At 46.9% G+C, this 18,650-nt stretch overlaps 1 long non-coding RNA gene across 1 annotated transcript; it reads right to left on the bottom strand.

The window, feature by feature from the left end:
• Nucleotides 1–6,899: 6,899 nt before the first annotated feature.
• LOC124021161 lies at nt 6,900–13,142 on the bottom strand. Its single transcript, XR_006836208.1, has 3 exons — nt 13,095–13,142; nt 7,317–7,380; nt 6,900–6,989 (listed from the first exon to the last, which is right to left on the bottom strand). It is a non-coding gene; the product is annotated as an uncharacterized LOC124021161 (long non-coding RNA).
• Between the last annotated feature and the right edge of the window lie 5,508 nt (nt 13,143–18,650).

Below are 18,650 nucleotides of genomic sequence, written 5' to 3'. Positions count from 1 at the left end.
CACACAGACAGAGACACAGACACAGACAGAGACACAGACAGAGAAACACAGACAGAGACACACAGACAGAGACACACACAGACAGAGACACACACAGACAGAGACACACACAGACAGAGACACACACAGACAGAGACACACACAGACAGAGAGACACACAGACAGAGAGACACACAATGACAGAGACACAGACAGAGACACAATGACAGAGACACACAGACAGAGACACACAGACAGAGACACACAGACAGAGACACAACATGACACACAGACAGAGACACACACAGACAGAGACACACACAGACAGAGAGACACACAATGACAGAGACACAGACACACAGAGACACACAATGACAGAGACACACAGACAGAGACACACAGACAGAGACACACAGACAGAAACACACAGACAGAGAGACACAGACACACAGACAGAGACACACAGACAGAGACACACAGACAGAGACACACAATGACAGAGACACACAATGACAGAGAGACACAGACAGAGAGACACAGACAGAGACACACAGACAGAGACACACAGACAGAGAGACACACAGACAGAGAGACACACAGACAGAGACACACAATGACAGAGAGACACAGACAGAGACACACAATGACAGAGAGACACAGACAGAGAGACACAGACAGAGAGACACAGAGAGAGACACACAGACAGAAAGACAGCAAAGAGGAAAAGGAAAGAAATAGAGTTGATGAGATAATACAGATATATAACACTGTGAGGACCAGACAACACAGATATATAATACTGTGAGGTCCAGACAACACAGATATATAATACTGTGAGGCCCAGACAAATACAGATATATAATACTGTGAGGCCAGGTCCATACAACACAGATATATAATACTGTGAGGTCCAGACAACACAGATATATAATACTGTGAGGTCCAGACAACACAGATATATAATACTGTGAGGTCCAGACAACACAGATATATAACACTGTGAGGTCCAGACAACACAGATATATAATACTGTGAGGTCCAGACAACACAGATATATAACACTGTGAGGTCCAGACAACACAGATATATAACACTGTGAGGTCCAGACAACACAGATATATAACACTGTGAGGTCCAGACAACACAGATATATAACACTGTGAGGTCCAGACAACACAGATATATAATACTGTGAGGTCCAGACAACACAGATATATAACACTGTGAGGTCCAGACAACACAGATATATAATACTGTGAGGTCCAGACAACACAGATATATAATACTGTGAGGTCCAGACAACACAGATATATAACACTGTGAGGTCCAGACAACACAGATATATAATACTGTGAGGTCCAGACAACACAGATATATAATACTGTGAGGACCAGACAACACAGATATATAATACTGTGAGGTCCAGACAACACAGATATATAATACTGTGAGGACCAGACAACACAGATATATAATACTGTGAGGTCCAGACAACACAGATATATAATACTGTGAGGTCCAGACAACACAGATATATAATACTGTGAGGACCAGACAACACAGATATATAATACTGTGAGGTCCAGACAACACAGATATATAACACTAAGGATGACTGTGTCCTGACTCTAAGGATGACTGTGTCCTGACTCTAAGGACGACTGTGTCCTGACTGACTCTAAGGACGACTGTGTCCTGACTCTAAGGACGACTGTGTCCTGACTGACTCTAAGGACGACTGTGTCCTGACTCTAAGGACGACTGTGTCCTGACTGACTAAGGATGACTGTGTCCTGACTCTAAGGGCGACTGTGTCCTGACTGACTCTAAGGATGACTGTGTCCTGACTCTAAGGATGACTGTGTCCTGACTCTAAGGACGACTGTGTCCTGACTGACTCTAAGGACGACTGTGTCCTGACTGACTCTAAGGACGACTGTGTCCTGACTGACTCTAAGGGTGACTGTGTCCTGACTATTAGGGTGACTGTGTCCTGGCTCTAAGGACGACTGTGTCCTGGCTCTAAGGACGACTGTGTCCTGACTCTAAGGACGACTGTGTCCTGACTCTAAGGACGACTGTGTCCTGACTCTAAGGACGACTGTGACCTGACTCTAAGGACGACTGTGTCCTGACTCTAAGGACGACTGTGTCCTGACTCTAAGGACGACTGTGTCCTGACTGACTCTAAGGACGACTGTGTCCTGACTCTAAGGGCGACTGTGTCCTGACTGACTCTAAGGACGACTGTGTCCTGACTCTAAGGGTGACTGTGTCCTGACTCTAAGGATGACTGTGTCCTGACTCTAAGGACGACTGTGTCCTGACTGACTCTAAGGACGACTGTGTCCTGACTGACTCTAAGGATGACTGTGTCCTGACTCTAAGGATGACTGTGTCCTGACTCTAAGGGTGACTGTGTCCTGACTCTAAGGGTGACTGTGTCCTGACTCTAAGGGTGACTGTGTCCTGACTCTAAGGGTGACTGTGTCCTGACTCTAAGGGTGACTGTGTCCTGACTCTAAGGGTGACTGTGTCCTGACTCTAAGGGTGACTGTGTCCTGACTCTAGGGTGACTGTGTCCTGTGACTGTGTCCTGACTCTAAGGGTGACTGTGTCCTGACTCTAAGGGTGACTGTGTCCTGACTCTAAGGGTGACTGTGTCCTGACTCTAAGGACCACTGTGTCCTGACTCTAAGGATGACTGTGTCCTGACTAAGGACCACTGTGTCCTGACTCTAAGGACCACTGTGTCCTGACTCTAAGGACCACTGTGTCCTGACTCTAAGGACCACTGTGTCCTGACTCTAAGGACCACTGTGTCCTGACTCTAAGGACCACTGTGTCCTGACTCTAAGGACCACTGTGTCCTGACTCTAAGGGTGACTGTGTCCTGACTCTAAGGATGACTGTGTCCTGACTCTAAGGATGACTGTGTCCTGACTCTAAGGATGACTGTGTCCTGACTCTAAGGATGACTGTGTCCTGACTCTAAGGATGACTGTGTCCTGACTCTAAGGATGACTGTGTCCTGACTCTAAGGATGACTGTGTCCTGACTCTAAGGATGACTGTGTCCTGACTCTAAGGATGACTGTGTCCTGACTCTAAGGATGACTGTGTCCTGACTCTAAGGATCACTGTGTCCTGACTCTAAGGATGACTGTGTCCTGACTCTAAGGGTGACTGTGTCCTGACTCTAAGGGTGACTGTGTCCTGACTCTAAGGGTGACTGTGTCCTGACTCTAAGGGTGACTGTGTCCTGACTCTAAGGACCACTGTGTCCTGACTCTAAGGGCGACTGTGTCCTGACTCTAAGGATGACTGTGTCCTGACTCTAAGGACCACTGTGTCCTGACTCTAAGGGCGACTGTGTCCTGACTCTAAGGATCACTGTGTCCTGACTCTAAGGACCACTGTGTCCTGACTCTAAGGACCACTGTGTCCTGACTCTAAGGACCACTGTGTCCTGACTCTAAGGGTGACTGTGTCCTGACTAAGGACCACTGTGTCCTGACTCTAAGGATCACTGTGTCCTGACTCTAAGGATCACTGTGTCCTGACTCTAAGGGTGACTGTGTCCTGACTCTAAGGGTGACTGTGTCCTGACTCTAAGGGTGACTGTGTCCTGACTCTAAGGGTGACTGTGTCCTGACTCTAAGGATGACTGTGTCCTGACTCTAAGGATGACTGTGTCCTGACTCTAAGGACCACTGTGTCCTGACTCTAAGGACCACTGTGTCCTGACTCTAAGGACCACTGTGTCCTGACTCTAAGGGTGACTGTGTCCTGACTCTAAGGATGACTGTGTCCTGACTCTAAGGATGACTGTGTCCTGACTCTAAGGATGACTGTGTCCTGACTAAGGACCACTGTGTCCTGACTCTAAGGGTGACTGTGTCCTGACTCTAAGGGTGACTGTGTCCTGACTCTAAGGGTGACTGTGTCCTGACTCTAAGGGTGACTGTGTCCTGACTCTAAGGGTGACTGTGTCCTGACTAAGGACCACTGTGTCCTGACTCTAAGGATCACTGTGTCCTGACTCTAAGGATGACTGTGTCCTGACTCTAAGGATGACTGTGTCCTGACTCTAAGGGTGACTGTGTCCCGACTCTAAGGATGACTGTGTCCTGACTAAGGACCACTGTGTCCTGACTCTAAGGGTGACTGTGTCCTGACTCTAAGGGTGACTGTGTCCTGACTCTAAGGGTGACTGTGTCCTGACTAAGGACCACTGTGTCCTGACTCTAAGTACCACTGTGTCCTGACTCTAAGGGTGACTGTGTCCTGACTAAGGACCACTGTGTCCTGACTCTAAGTACCACTGTGTCCCGACTCTAAGGATGACTGTGTCCTGACTAAGGACCACTGTGTCCTGACTAAGGACCACTGTGTCCTGACTAAGGACCACTGTGTCCTGACTAAGGACCACTGTGTCCTGACTCTAAGGACCACTGTGTCCTGACTCTAAGGACCACTGTGTCCTGACTCTAAGGGTGACTGTGTCCTGACTCTAAGGGTGACTGTGTCCTGACTCTAAGGGTGACTGTGTCCTGACTAAGGACCACTGTGTCCTGACTCTAAGGGTGACTGTGTCCTGACTAAGGACCACTGTGTCCTGACTCTAAGGACCACTGTGTCCTGACTCTAAGGGTGACTGTGTCCTGACTCTAAGTACCACTGTGTCCTGACTCTAAGGATGACTGTGTCCTGACTAAGGACCACTGTGTCCTGACTCTAAGGGCGACTGTGTCCTGACTAAGGACCACTGTGTCCTGACTCTAAGTACCACTGTCTACCTGATGGTCCATCTCTCCTGTGTCCTGACTCTAAGTACCACTGTCTACCTGATGGTCCATCTCTCCTGCTTCCTGAACTCTAAGGACCACTGTGTCCTGACTCTAAGTACCACTGTCTACCTGATGGTCCATCTCTCCTGCTTCCTGAACTCTAAGGACCACTGTGTCCTGACTCTAAGTACCACTGTCTACCTGATGGTCCATCTCTCCTGCTTCCTGAACTCTAAGGACCACTGTGTCCTGACTCTAAGTACCACTGTCTACCTGATGGTCCATCTCTCCTGCTTCCTGAACTCTAAGGACCACTGTGTCCTGACTCTAAGTACCACTGTCTACCTGATGGTCCATCTCTCCTGTGTCCTGACTCTAAGTACCACTGTCTACCTGATGGTCCATCTCTCCTGTGTCCTGACTCTAAGGGCCACTGTCTACCTGATGGTCCATCTCTCCTGTGTCCTCACTCTAAGTACCACTGTCTACCTGATGGTCCATCTCTCCTGTGTCCTGACTCTAAGTACCACTGTCTACCTGATGGTCCATCTCTCCTGTGTCCTGAACTCTAAGTACCACTGTCTACCTGATGGTCCATCTCTCCTGCTTCCTGAACTCTAAGTACCACTGTCTACCTGATGGTCCATCTCTCCTGTGTCCTGACTCTAAGTACCACTGTCTACCTGATGGTCCATCTCTCCTGTGTCCTGAACTCTAAGGACCACTGTGTCCTGACTCTAAGTACCACTGTCTACCTGATGGTCCATCTCTCCTGTGTCCTGACTCTAAGTACCACTGTCTACCTGATGGTCCATCTCTCCTGTGTCCTGACTCTAAGTACCACTGTCTACCTGATGGTCCATCTCTCCTGTGTCCTGACTCTAAGGGCCACTGTCTACCTGATGGTCCATCTCTCCTGTGTCCTCACTCTAAGTACCACTGTCTACCTGATGGTCCATCTCTCCTGTGTCCTGACTCTAAGTACCACTGTCTACCTGATGGTCCATCTAAGGACCCTGTGTCCTGACTCTAAGTACCACTGTCTACCTGATGGTCCATCTCTCCTGTGTCCTGACTCTAAGTACCACTGTCTACCTGATGGTCCATCTCTCCTGCTTCCTGAACTCTAAGTACCACTGTCTACCTGATGGTCCATCTCTCCTGCTTCCTGAACTCTAAGTACCACTGTCTACCTGATGGTCCATCTCTCCTGTGTCCTGACTCTAAGTACCACTGTCTACCTGATGGTCCATCTCTCCTGTGTCCTGACTCTAAGTACCACTGTCTACCTGATGGTCCATCTCTCCTGTGTCCTGACTCTAAGGGCCACTGTCTACCTGATGGTCCATCTCTCCTGTGTCCTGACTCTAAGTACCACTGTCTACCTGATGGTCCATCTCTCCTGTGTCCTGACTCTAAGTACCACTGTCTACCTGATGGTCCATCTCTCCTGTGTCCTGACTCTAAGGGCCACTGTCTACCTGATGGTCCATCTCTCCTGTGTCCTGACTCTAAGTACCACTGTCTACCTGATGGTCCATCTCTCCTGTGTCCTGAACTCTAAGTACCACTGTCTACCTGATGGTCCATCTCTCCTGTGTCCTGACTCTAAGTACCACTGTCTACCTGATGGTCCATCTCTCCTGTGTCCTGACTCTAAGTACCACTGTCTACCTGATGGTCCATCTCTCCTGTGTCCTGACTCTAAGTACCACTGTCTACCTGATGGTCCATCTCTCCTGCTTCCTGACTCTAAGTACCACTGTCTACCTGATGGTCCATCTCTCCTGCTTCCCTGAACTCTAAGGACCACTGTGTCCTGACTCTAAGTACCACTGTCTACCTGATGGTCCATCTCTCCTGTGTCCTGACTCTAAGTACCACTGTCTACCTGATGGTCCATCTCTCCTGTGTCCTGACTCTAAGTACCACTGTCTACCTGATGGTCCATCTCTCCTGTGTCCTGACTCTAAGTACCACTGTCTACCTGATGGTCCATCTCTCCTGTGTCCTGACTCTAAGTACCACTGTCTACCTGATGGTCCATCTCTCCTGTGTCCTGACTCTAAGTACCACTGTCTACCTGATGGTCCATCTCTCCTGTGTCCTGACTCTAAGTACCACTGTCTACCTGATGGTCCATCTCTCCTGCTTCCTGAACTCTTGTTCTTCTGGGCTGAAGACCTGTTCTTAGATGCACGGAAGCTGTCTTCTGTCAAATCTGAGAGAAGAAGTAGTTCAGGTGTACACACAGAGTCAGTGTAATTCCTCTCATCACCTCCCTCTGAAATATACAACTACTGGCAATTAGATAGACAATGAGAGGGGAGAGAAAGAGAGTGGATAGAGAGAGGGGAGAGAGATAATAGCTGCCCTTACAGTGTTAGACTGTTGGCTGATCTAGGCTAGGTGATAGACAGTAGGCTGATCTAGGCTAGGTGATAGATAGCTGGTATGGAAAGGATGGGAATTATAATCCTACCATTTGGTAAATGAAATGGGAGTGTTTTTATAGGCGGTCTTCACTGGACCAAAGACAAGTCCTTACCTGGGGAAGGCATGCTTCTACGAGACCAAGATGAAGGCCTCTGCTTCAGTTTGGACGGTGTGGCCTGGGGGAGAGAGAGGGATTGTAAGAGGGATCATGAGAGAAAGAAAGAGAGAGAGATATGAATGCACAGTACAACTCCAGTCCTCCATTACCACCAAAAGCCCAACTCCAGTACTCCCAATACGACCAGGATGGGTTGATAATAATATGACCAGGATGGGTTGATAATATAACCAGGATGGGTTGATAATAATATGACCAGGATGGGTTGATAATAATATGACCAGGATGGGTTGATAATATGACCAGGATGGGTTGATAATATGACCAGGATGGGTTGATAATATGACCAGGATGGGTTGATAATAATATAACCAGGATGGGTTGATAATATGACCAGGATGGGTTGATAATATGACCAGGATGGGTTGATAATATGACCAGGATGGGTTGATAATATAACCAGGATGGGTTGATATTAATATGACCAGGATGGGTTGATAATATGACCAGGATGGGTTGATAATAACATGACCAGGATGGGTTGATAATATGACCAGGATGGGTTGTTAATAACATGACCAGGATGGGTTAATAATAATATGACCAGGATGGGTTGATAATATAACCAGGATGGGTTGATAATATGACCAGGATGGGTTGATAATAATATGACCAGGATGGGTTGATAATAATATGACCAGGATGGGTTGATAATAATATGACCAGGATGGGTTGATAATATGACCAGGATGGGTTGATAATATAACCAGGATGGGTTGATAATATGACCAGGATGGGTTGATAATAATATGACCAGGATGGGTTGATAATATAACCAGGATGGGTTGATAATAATATGACCAGGATGGGTTGATAATATAACCAGGATGGGTTGATAATATGACCAGGATGGGTTGATAATAATATGACCAGGATGGGTTGATAATAATATGACCAGGATGGGTTGATAATAATATGACCAGGATGGGTTGATGATATGACCAGGATGGGTTGATAATAATATGACCAGGATGGGTTGATAATATGACCAGGATGGGTTGATGATATGACCAGGATGGGTTGATAATATGACCAGGATGGGTTGATAATAATATGACCAGGATGGGTTGATAATATAACCAGGATGGGTTGATAATATGACCAGGATGGGTTGATAATATAACCAGGATGGGTTGATAATATGACCAGGATGGGTTGATGATATGACCAGGATGGGTTGATAATAATATGACCAGGATGGGTTGATAACATGACCAGGATGGGTTGATAACATGACCAGGATGGGTTGATAATATGACCAGGATGGGTTGATAACATGACCAGGATGGGTTGATAACATGACCAGGATGGGTTGATAACATGACCAGGATGGGTTGATAATAATATGACCAGGATGGGTTGATAATATAACCAGGATGGGTTGATAATATGACCAGGATGGGTTGATGATATGACCAGGATGGGTTGATAATAATATGACCAGGATGGGTTGATAATAATATGACCAGGATGGGTTGATAATAATATGACCAGGATGGGTTGATAATATAACCAGGATGGGTTGATAATAATATGACCAGGATGGGTTGATAATAATATGACCAGGATGGGTTGATAATATAACCAGGATGGGTTGATGATATGACCAGGATGGGTTGATAATATGACCAGGATGGGTTGATAATAATATGACCAGGATGGGTTGATGATATGACCAGGATGGGTTGATAATATAACCAGGATGGGTTGATAATATGACCAGGATGGGTTGATAATAATATGACCAGGATGGGTTGATAATATGACCAGGATGGGTTGATGATATGACCAGGATGGGTTGATAATATGACCAGGATGGGTTGATAATATGACCAGGATGGGTTGATAATATAACCAGGATGGGTTGATAATATGACCAGGATGGGTTGATGATATGACCAGGATGGGTTGATAATATGACCAGGATGGGTTGATAATAATATGACCAGGATGGGTTGATGATATGACCAGGATGGGTTGATAATATAACCAGGATGGGTTGATAATATCACCAGAATGGGTTGATAATAATATGACCAGGATGGGTTGATAATATGACCAGGATGGGTTGATAATATGACCAGGATGGGTTGATAATATGACCAGGATGGGTTGGTAATATGACCAGGATGGGTTGTTAATAACATGACCAGGATGGGTTGATAATATAACCAGGGTGGGTTGATGATATGACCAGGATGGGTTGATAATATGACCAGGATGGGTTGATAATATAACCAGGATGGGTTGATAATATGACCAGGATGGGTTGATAATATGACCAGGATGGGTTGATAATATGACCAGGATGGGTTGATTATATGACCAGGATGGGTTGACAATATTACCAGGATGGGTTGATAATATAACCAGGATGGGTTGATAATATAACCAGGATTGTGCCTTTGTCTTCTGGACAACGAAAGAAAGTTGATATGAAAACCAATAGAACAGGAGAGAAATGGCATTGGGGTGGGTCTCTACAGAAAGAAAGAAAATCATTCAAAAATACTTCCCTAGAAAGCTCGACTTCGCCACAGTGGAATCAGGGATCAGTAAGCTTCTTTAAAAACAATACCTGTAGATTGTTTCAGATCACAAGCTCGTAGGCATATGCCTACTGGGAAGCTCGCAATTTGTGCAGGGCAGTTGGCAATAAACCTAGCTGATTACTGAGTTGAGGCTGTCAGTGAAAAGCATCTCAGATATTGAGAAGATAATGTGTCTTGAGTATAATTTATAATCTTGAGAAAAGGGGAGGGGTGTGTGGCGAACCAGTCTCTCCACAACGACCTCCGCCCCGTCTCTCTCCACAACGGCCTCCGCCCCGTCTCTCTCCACTACGGCCTCCACCCCGTCTCTCTCCACAACGGCCTCCGCCCCGTCTCTCTCCACAACGGCCTCCGCCCCGTCTCTCTCCACAACGGCCTCCGCCCCGTCTCTCTCCACAACGGCCTCCGCCCCGTCTCTCTCCACAACGGCCTCCGCCCCGTCTCTCTCCACAACGACCTCCGCCCCGTCTCTCTCCACAACGACCTCCGCCCCGTCTCTCTCCACAACGACCTCCGCCCCGTCTCTCTCCACTACGGCCTCCGCCCCGTCTCTCTCCACAACGGCCTCCGCCCAGTCTCTCTCCACAACGGCCTCCGCCCCGTCTCTCTCCACAACGGCCTCCGCCCCGTCTCTCTCCACAACGGCCTCTGCCCCTTCTCTCTCCACTACGGCCTCCGCCCCGTCTCTCCACTACGGCCTCCGCCCCGTCTCTCTCCACTACGGCCTCCGCCCGTCTCTCTCCACTACGGCCTCCGCCCCGTCTCTCTCCACTACGGCCTCCGCCCCGTCTCTCTCCACTACGGCCTCCGCCCCGTCTCTCTCCACTACGGCCTCCGCCCGTCTCTCTCCACTACGGCCTCCGCCCGTCTCTCTCCACTACGGCCTCCGCCCCGTCTCTCCACAACGGCCTCCGCCCCGTCTCTCCACAACGGCCTCCGCCCCGTCTCTCCACAACGGCCTCCATCCTGTCTCTCCACAACGGCCTCCGCCCCGTCTCTCTCCACTATGGCCTCCGCCCCGTCTCTCTCCACTACGGCCTTCCTTTGATATATATATTTTTTGTGGAAACGTTGTTTGCAGAGATCACAACCTGCTAATCTTGTGAGTTTTGGTTTCATTTAGAGTTTGGAGTGCTCCGTGTGAGCAATGAGCGTGTGTCTGGTTTCTCTGTCCTGATCATGTTGGGGGAACGTATGTCTGGTTTCTCTGTCCTGATGATGTAGGGGGAACGTATGTCTGGTTTCTCTGTCCTGATGATGTTGGGGGAGCGTGTGTCTGGTTTCTCTATCCTGATGATGTTGGGGGAGCGTGTGTCTGGTTTCTCTGTCCTGGTGATGTTGGGGGAGCGTGTGTCTGGTTTCTCTGTCCTGGTGATGTTGGGGAGCGTGTGTCTGGTTTCTCTGTCCTGATGATGTTGGGGGAGCGTGTGTCTGGTTTCTCTGTCCTGATCATATTGAGGGAACGTGTGTCTGGTTTCTCTGTCTCTGTCCTGATAATGTACGCTGTGTTTCCATCGGCAAGACAGAACAGCTGCCTCAGGGTCAGGGTAGGGTTAGGGTCAGGGTCAGGGTTAGGCCTAACAGGCCTCTGTATGCTGTGTTTCTGTGCTTCGGCAGGACAGAACAGCTGCCTCAGGGTCAGGGTCAGGGCCAGGGTCAGGGTCAGGGTCAGGCCTAACAGGCCTCTGTATGCTGTGTTTCTGTGCTTCGGCAAGACAGAACAGCTGCCTCCGGTAAGACAAGGGGGGTGGAGGTCCGTGTCTATTTGTAAATAACAGCTGGTGCGCAAAATCAAATATTCAAGGAAGTCTCGAGGTTTTGTTCGCCTGAGGTAGAGTATCTCATCAATCAATCAGTCAAAGATGTACTGTGTTTCCGACGACACATTGGTGCGGCTGGCTTCCCGGGTTAAGCGAGCAGTGTGTCGAGAAGCAGTGCGGCTTGGGGGGGGGTGCTATAGGGCTCTGGTCTATAGTAGTACCACTATATAGGGAATAGGGCTCTGGTCTATGGTAGTACCACTATATAGGGAATAGGGATCTGGTCTATAGTAGTGCCACTATATAGGGAATAGGGCCCTGGTCTATATTAGTACCACTATATAGGGAATAGGGCTCTGGTCTATAGTAGTACCACTACATAGGGAATATGGCTCTGGTCTAAAGTAGTACCACTATATAGGGAATAGGGCTCTGGTCTATAGTAGTACCACTATATAGGGAATAGGGCTCTGGTCTATAGTAGTACCACTATATAGGGAATAGGGCTCTGGTCTATAGTAGTACCACATATAGGGAATAGGGCTCTGGTCTATAGTAGTACCACTATATAGGGGATAGGGCTCTGGTCTAAAGTAGTGAACTATATAGGGAATAGTGCTCTGGTCTATAGTAGTACCACTATATAGGGAATAGGGCTCTGGTCTATAGTAGTACCACTATATAGGGAATAGGGCTCTGGTCTATAGTAGTACCACTATATAGGGAATAGGGCTCTGGTCTATAGTAGTACCACATATAGGGAATAGGGCTCTGGTCTATAGTAGTACCACTATATAGGGGATAGGGCTCTGGTCTAAAGTAGTGAACTATATAGGGAATAGTGCTCTGGTCTATAGTAGTACCACTATATAGGGAATAGGGCTCTGGTCTATAGTAGTACCAATATATAGGGAATAGGGCTCTGGTCAATAGTAGTACCACTATATAGGGAATAGGGCTCTGGTCTAAAGTAGTACCACTATATAGGGAATAGGGCTCTGGTCTATAGTAGTACCACTATATAGGGAATAGGGCTCTGGTCTATAGTAGTACCACTATATAGGGGATAGGGCTCTGGTCTAAAGTAGTGAACTATATAGGGAATAGTGCTCTGGTCTATAGTAGTACCACTATATAGGGAATAGGGCTCTGGTCTATAGTAGTACCAATATATAGGGAATAGGGCTCTGGTCAATAGTAGTACCACTATATAGGGAATAGGGCTCTGGTCTAAAGTAGTACCACTATATAGGGAATAGGGCTCTGGTCTATAGTAGTACCACTATATAGGGAATAGGGCTCTGGTCTAAAGTAGTGCACTATATAGGGAATAATTTGGGATGCATTCAATCTCAAGGAAAAAATGACAGCAGAAAGATTTAAAAAAATAATTGTTTTACCTTCTGAACTGGTGTTGGAAACATCTGTTGAACCTCAGCTTCCTCTGGAAAACAGAGCTTTATTAATTATGGAAACATCTGTAGAACCTCAGCTTCCTCTGGAAAACAGAGCTATATTAATTATGGAAACATCTGTAGAACCTCAGCTTCCTCTGGAAAACAGAGCTATATTAATTATGGAAACATCTGTAGAACCTCAGCTTCCTCTGGAAAACAGAGCTATATGAATTATGGAAAAATCTGTTGAAATACAGAGCTTTATTTTATATTTTATAATCTGAATAGTGAGTGCAGACAGTGTGTTTGGTGTGGGGGGACCAACCAGGGTTTAGAGGGGACACTATGTCGTTTAAAAGGCAGAGTCATCAGTCTCCTCTCTGCCCTCTGACAGAACATCACTCTGGAAAACAGAGACAAGGATTTACCACAACACAACACAGCTTGAGTGTTTAAAGAGAAGACAGTTGAATTGCCATTCAGGGTTTAAAGAGAAGACAGTTGAATTGCTATTCAGGGTTTACAGAGAAGACAGTTGAATTGCCATTCAGGGTTTAAAGAGAAGACAGTTGAATTGCCATTCAGGGTTTACAGAGAAGACAGTTGAATTGCCATTCAGAGTTTAAAGAGAAGACAGTTGAATTGCCATTCAGGGTTTACAGAGAAGACAGTTGAATTGCCATTCAGGGTTTACAGAGAAGACAGTTGAATTGCCATTCAGGGTTTACAGAGAAGACAGTTGAATTGCCATTCAGGGTTTACAGAGAAGACAGTTGAATTGCCATTCAGGGTTTACAGAGAAGACAGTTGAATTGCCATTCAGGGTTTAAAGAGAAGGCAGTTGAATTGTCATTCAGGGTTTAAAGAGAAGACAGTTGAATTGCCATTCAGAGTTTACAGGGAAGACAGTTGAATTGTCATTCAGGGTTTAAAGAGAAGACAGTTGAATTGCCATTCAGGGTTTACAGAGAAGACAGTTGAATTGCCATTCAGAGTTTAAAGAGAAGACAGTTGAATTGCCATTCAGAGTTTAAAGAGAAGACAGTTGAATTGCCATTCAGAGTTTAAAGAGAAGACAGTAGAATTGCCATTTAGAGCTGCTGTTACGGAGTATTCAACCCCCCTTGGCTCGTTCCTCTCAGACAGAGTCATATCTTTTTAAAGAGTATCTTTAATTCAGAGCCAGTTATGGGGTTACGGGTTGGTTGGCCCTTAAAGGTTGCAGCAGCACTGTCAACGCCCCAACCGCCTACAGCGGCTTACGGAGTACTCAACCCGCCCTTGGCATTTTAACTATTTTGTTGCCTTTACAACCTGGAATTCAAATGGATTTTTCGGGGGTTTGTATCATTTGATTTACACAATATGCCTGAAGATGCAAAATATAGTTTATTGTGAAACAAACAAGACAGCCAAAAAAACTGAACTTGAGCGTGCATAAATATTAACCCCCCCACAAAGGCAATACTTTGTAGAGCCACTTTTTACAGCAATTACAGCTGCAAGTCTCCTGGGGGATGTCTCTATAAGCTTGGCACATCAAGCCACTGGGATTTTTGCCGATTCTTCAAGACAAAACTGTTCCAGCTCCTTCAAGTTGGATGGGTTACGCTGGTGTGCAGCAATCTTTAAGTCATACCACATATTCTCAATTGGATTGAGGTTTGTGCTTTGATTAGGCCATTCCAATATATTTAAATGTTTCCCCTTAAACCAGTCGAGTGTTGTTTCAGCAGTATGCTTAGGGTCATTGTCCTGCTGGAAGGTGAACCTCCGTCCCGGTCTCAAATCTCTGGAAGACTGAAACAGGTTTCCCTCAAGAATTTCCCTGTATTTAGCACCATCCATCATTCCTTCAATTCTGACCAGTTTCCCAGTCCCTGCCGATTAAAAACATCTCCACAGCATGGTGCTGCCACCACCATGCTTCACTGTGATGAGAGGTTTGGGGTTTGCGCCAGACATAGTGTTTTCCTTGATGGCAAAAAAGCTGAATTTGAGTCTCATCTGACCAGAGTACCTTCTTCCATATGTTTGGGGAGTCTCCTACAGTACCTTCTTCCATATGTTTGGGGAGTCTCCCACAGTACCTTCTTCCATATGTTTGGGGAGTCTCCCACAGTACCTTCTTCCACATGTTTGGGGAGTCTCCCACAGTACTTTCTTCCATTTGTTTGGGGAGTCTCCCACAGTACCTTCTTCCATATGTTTGGGGAGTCTCCCACAGTACCTTCTTCCATATGTTTGGGGAGTCTCCCACAGTACCTTCTTCCATTTGTTTGGGGAGTCTCCCACAGTACCTTCTTCCATATGTTTGGGGAGTCTCCCACAGTACCTTCTTCCATATGTTTGAAGAGTCTCCCACAGTACCTTCTTCCATTTGTTTGGGGAGTCTCCCACAGTACCTTCTTCCATATGTTTGGGGAGTCTCCCACAGTACCTTCTTCCATATGTTTGGGGAGTCTCCCAGAGTATATGTTTGGGTCTCACAGTACTTCTTCCATATGTTTGGGGAGTCTCCCACAGTACCTTCTTCCATATGTTTGGGGAGTCTCCCACAGTACCTTCTTCCATTTGTTTGGGGAGTCTCCCACAGTACCTTCTTCCATATGTTTGGGGAGTCTCCCAGAGTACCTTCTTCCATATGTTTGGGGAGTCTCCCACAGTACCTTCTTCCATCTGTTTGGGGAGTCTCCCACAGTGCCTTTTGGCGAACACCTTTAGTGTATTTCTTTCTTTAAGCAATGGCTTCTTTTTTCCCCACAGCCACTTCAGGGTCTTTGGTCTCTGTGTTGCCTCTCTGATTAATGCCCTCCTTGCCTGGGTTTTGGTGGGCGGCCCTCCTTGCCTGGGTTTTGGTGGGCGGCCCTCCTTGCCTGGGTTTTGGTGGGCGGCCCTCCTTGCCTGGGTTTTGGTGGGCGGCCCTCCTTGCCTGGGTTTTGGTGGGCGGCCCTCCTTGCCTGGGTTTTGGTGGGGCGGCCCTCCTTGCCTGGGTTTTGGTGGGCGGCCCTCCTTGCCTGGGTTTTGGTGGGCGGCCCTCCTTGCCTGGGTTTTGGTGGGCGGCCCTCCTTGCCTGGGTTTTGGTGGGCGGCCCTCCTTGCCTGGGTTTTGGTGGACGGCCCTCCTTGCCTGGGTTTTGGTGGGCGGCCCTCCTTGCCTGGGTTTTGGTGGGCGGCCCTCTCTTGGCAGGTTTGTTGTGGTGCCATATTCTTTACATTTTTATAATAATGGATTTAATGGTGCTCCGTGGGGTGTTCAAAGTTTCTGATATTGTTTTATAACCCATCCCTGATCTGTACTTCTCCACAACTTTGTCCCCGACCTGTTTGGAGAACTCCTTGGTCTTCATGGTGCCCCTTGCTTAGTGGTGTTGCTGACTCTGGGGCCTTTCAGAGCAGGTGTTTGGTGGTGCCCCTTGCTTAGTGGTGTTGCTGACTCTGGGGCCTTTCAGAGCAGGTGTTTATATACTGAGATTATGTGACAGATCATGTGACAGATCATGTGACAGATCATGTGACAGATCATGTTACACAGGTGGACTTTATTTGAATAATTATGTGACTTCTGAAGGTAATTGGTTGCAGCAGATATTATTTAGGGGCTTCATAGCAAAGGGGGTGAATACATATGATCTTAGTTAGGGGCTTCATAGCAAAGGGGAGGGGCTTCATAGCAAAGGGGGTGAACATCCACACACCACATTTCAGTTTTTTTTTTTCGAAACAAGTTTTTTTTTTCATTTCACCAATTTGGACTATTTTGTGTTTGTCCATTATATGAAATCCATTTAGATTACAGGTTGTAATGCAACAGAATAGGAACAACACCGAGGGGGTGAATACTTTTGCAAGGCACTGTACATAGCGCACAAAATAGGTGTGAACTGGCAGAAGAGTTGAGTCCTCAAAGTCAAGAGACATCAGTTTTCTACCCCAGAGTCCTTTTCTACCCCAGAGTCCTTTTCTACCCCAGAGTCCTTTTCTGCCCCAGAGTCCTTTTCTGCCCCAGAGTCCTTTTCTACCCCAGAGTCCTTTTCTGCCCCAGAGTCCTTTTCTACCCCAGAGTCCTTTTCTGCCCCAGAGTCCTTTTCTGCCCCAGAGTCCTTTTCTGCCCCAGGGTCCTTTTCTACCCCAGAGTCCTTTTCTGCCCCAGAGTTCACTTTAAAAAGGACTGAGATGGGTCATTTTCTACCCCAGAGTTCACTTTAAAGAGGACTGAGATGGGTCCTTTTCTGTCCCAGAGTTCACTTTAAAGAGGACTGAGATGGGTCCTTTTCTACCCCAGAGTTCACTTTAAAGAGGACTGAGATGAGTCCTTTTCTACCCCAGAGTTCACTTTAAAGAGGACTGAGATGGGTCCTTTTCTACCCCATGGTCCTTTACTACCCCAGAGTTCACTTTAAAGAGGACTGAGATGGGTCCTTTTCTACCCCAGAGTCCTTTACTACCCCAGAGTTCACTTTAAAGAGGACTGAGATGGGTCCTTTTCTACCCCAGAGTCCTTTTCTACCCCAGAGTCCTCCAGAACTGGGCCTAAGAGCTTTCCACACCTGGATTGTCCAACATTGGCCCATTATTATTTTATAAATGCTTCAAGCTCTGTCAAATTGGGTGTTGATCATTGCTAGACAAACCTTTTCAGGTCTTGACATAGATTTCCAAGTAGATTTCAGTTAAAACTATAACTCGGCCACTCAAGAACATTAACTATCTTCTAAGTATGCAACTCCAGTGTAGATGTGGCCTTGAGTTTTAGGTCATTGTCCTGCTGAAAGGTGAATTCATCTCCCAGTGTAGATGTGGCCTTGTGTTCTAGGTTAATGTCCTGCTGAAAGGTGAACTCCTCTCCCAGTGTAGATGTGGCCTTGCGTTGTAGGTTATTGTCGTGCTGAAAGGTGATTTCATCTCCCAGTGTCTGGTGGAAAGCAGACTGAACCAGGGTTTCCTCTAGGATGTGGCCTTGTGTTTTAGGTTATTGTCCTGCTGAAAGGTGAATTCATCTCCCAGTGTAGATGTGGCCTTGTGTTTTAGGTTATTGTCCTGCTGAAAGGTGAACTCATCTCCCAGTGTAGATGTGGCCTTGTGTTTTAGGTTTATTGTCCTGCTGAAAGGTGACTTCATCTCCCAGTGTAGATGTGGCCTTGTGTTTTAGGTTTATTGTCCTGCTGAAAGGTGAATTCATCTCCCAGTGTCTGGTGGAAAGCAAACTGAACCAGGTTTTCCTCTAGGATTGTGCCTGTGCTTAGCTCCATTCCATTTTATTTTAATCCTGAAAAACTCCCCAGTCCTTAACAATGACAAGCATACCCATAACATGATGCAGCAACCACTATGCTTGAACATATGAGGAGTGATACTCAGTAATGTGTTGTGTTTGGGGCAAATCCCATACAACACTGTATTCAGGACAAACATTGTATTACCTACATACCACATACAGTTTTACTACCTGTTTTACAGGCCGGGCGTAGAGGTCATGACCCAAACTCTTCCTACCTGTTTTACAGGCCGGGCGTAGAGGTCATGACCCAAACTCTTCCTACCTGTTTTACAGGCCGGG

The sequence above is a fragment of the Oncorhynchus gorbuscha genome, unplaced genomic scaffold (assembly GCF_021184085.1).
Source record: "Oncorhynchus gorbuscha isolate QuinsamMale2020 ecotype Even-year unplaced genomic scaffold, OgorEven_v1.0 Un_scaffold_1066, whole genome shotgun sequence".
NCBI classification, from domain to species: domain Eukaryota; kingdom Metazoa; phylum Chordata; class Actinopteri; order Salmoniformes; family Salmonidae; genus Oncorhynchus; species Oncorhynchus gorbuscha.
Note: the sequence above shows the minus strand (reverse complement) of the source record. Positions and strands in the feature narration are given on the sequence as shown.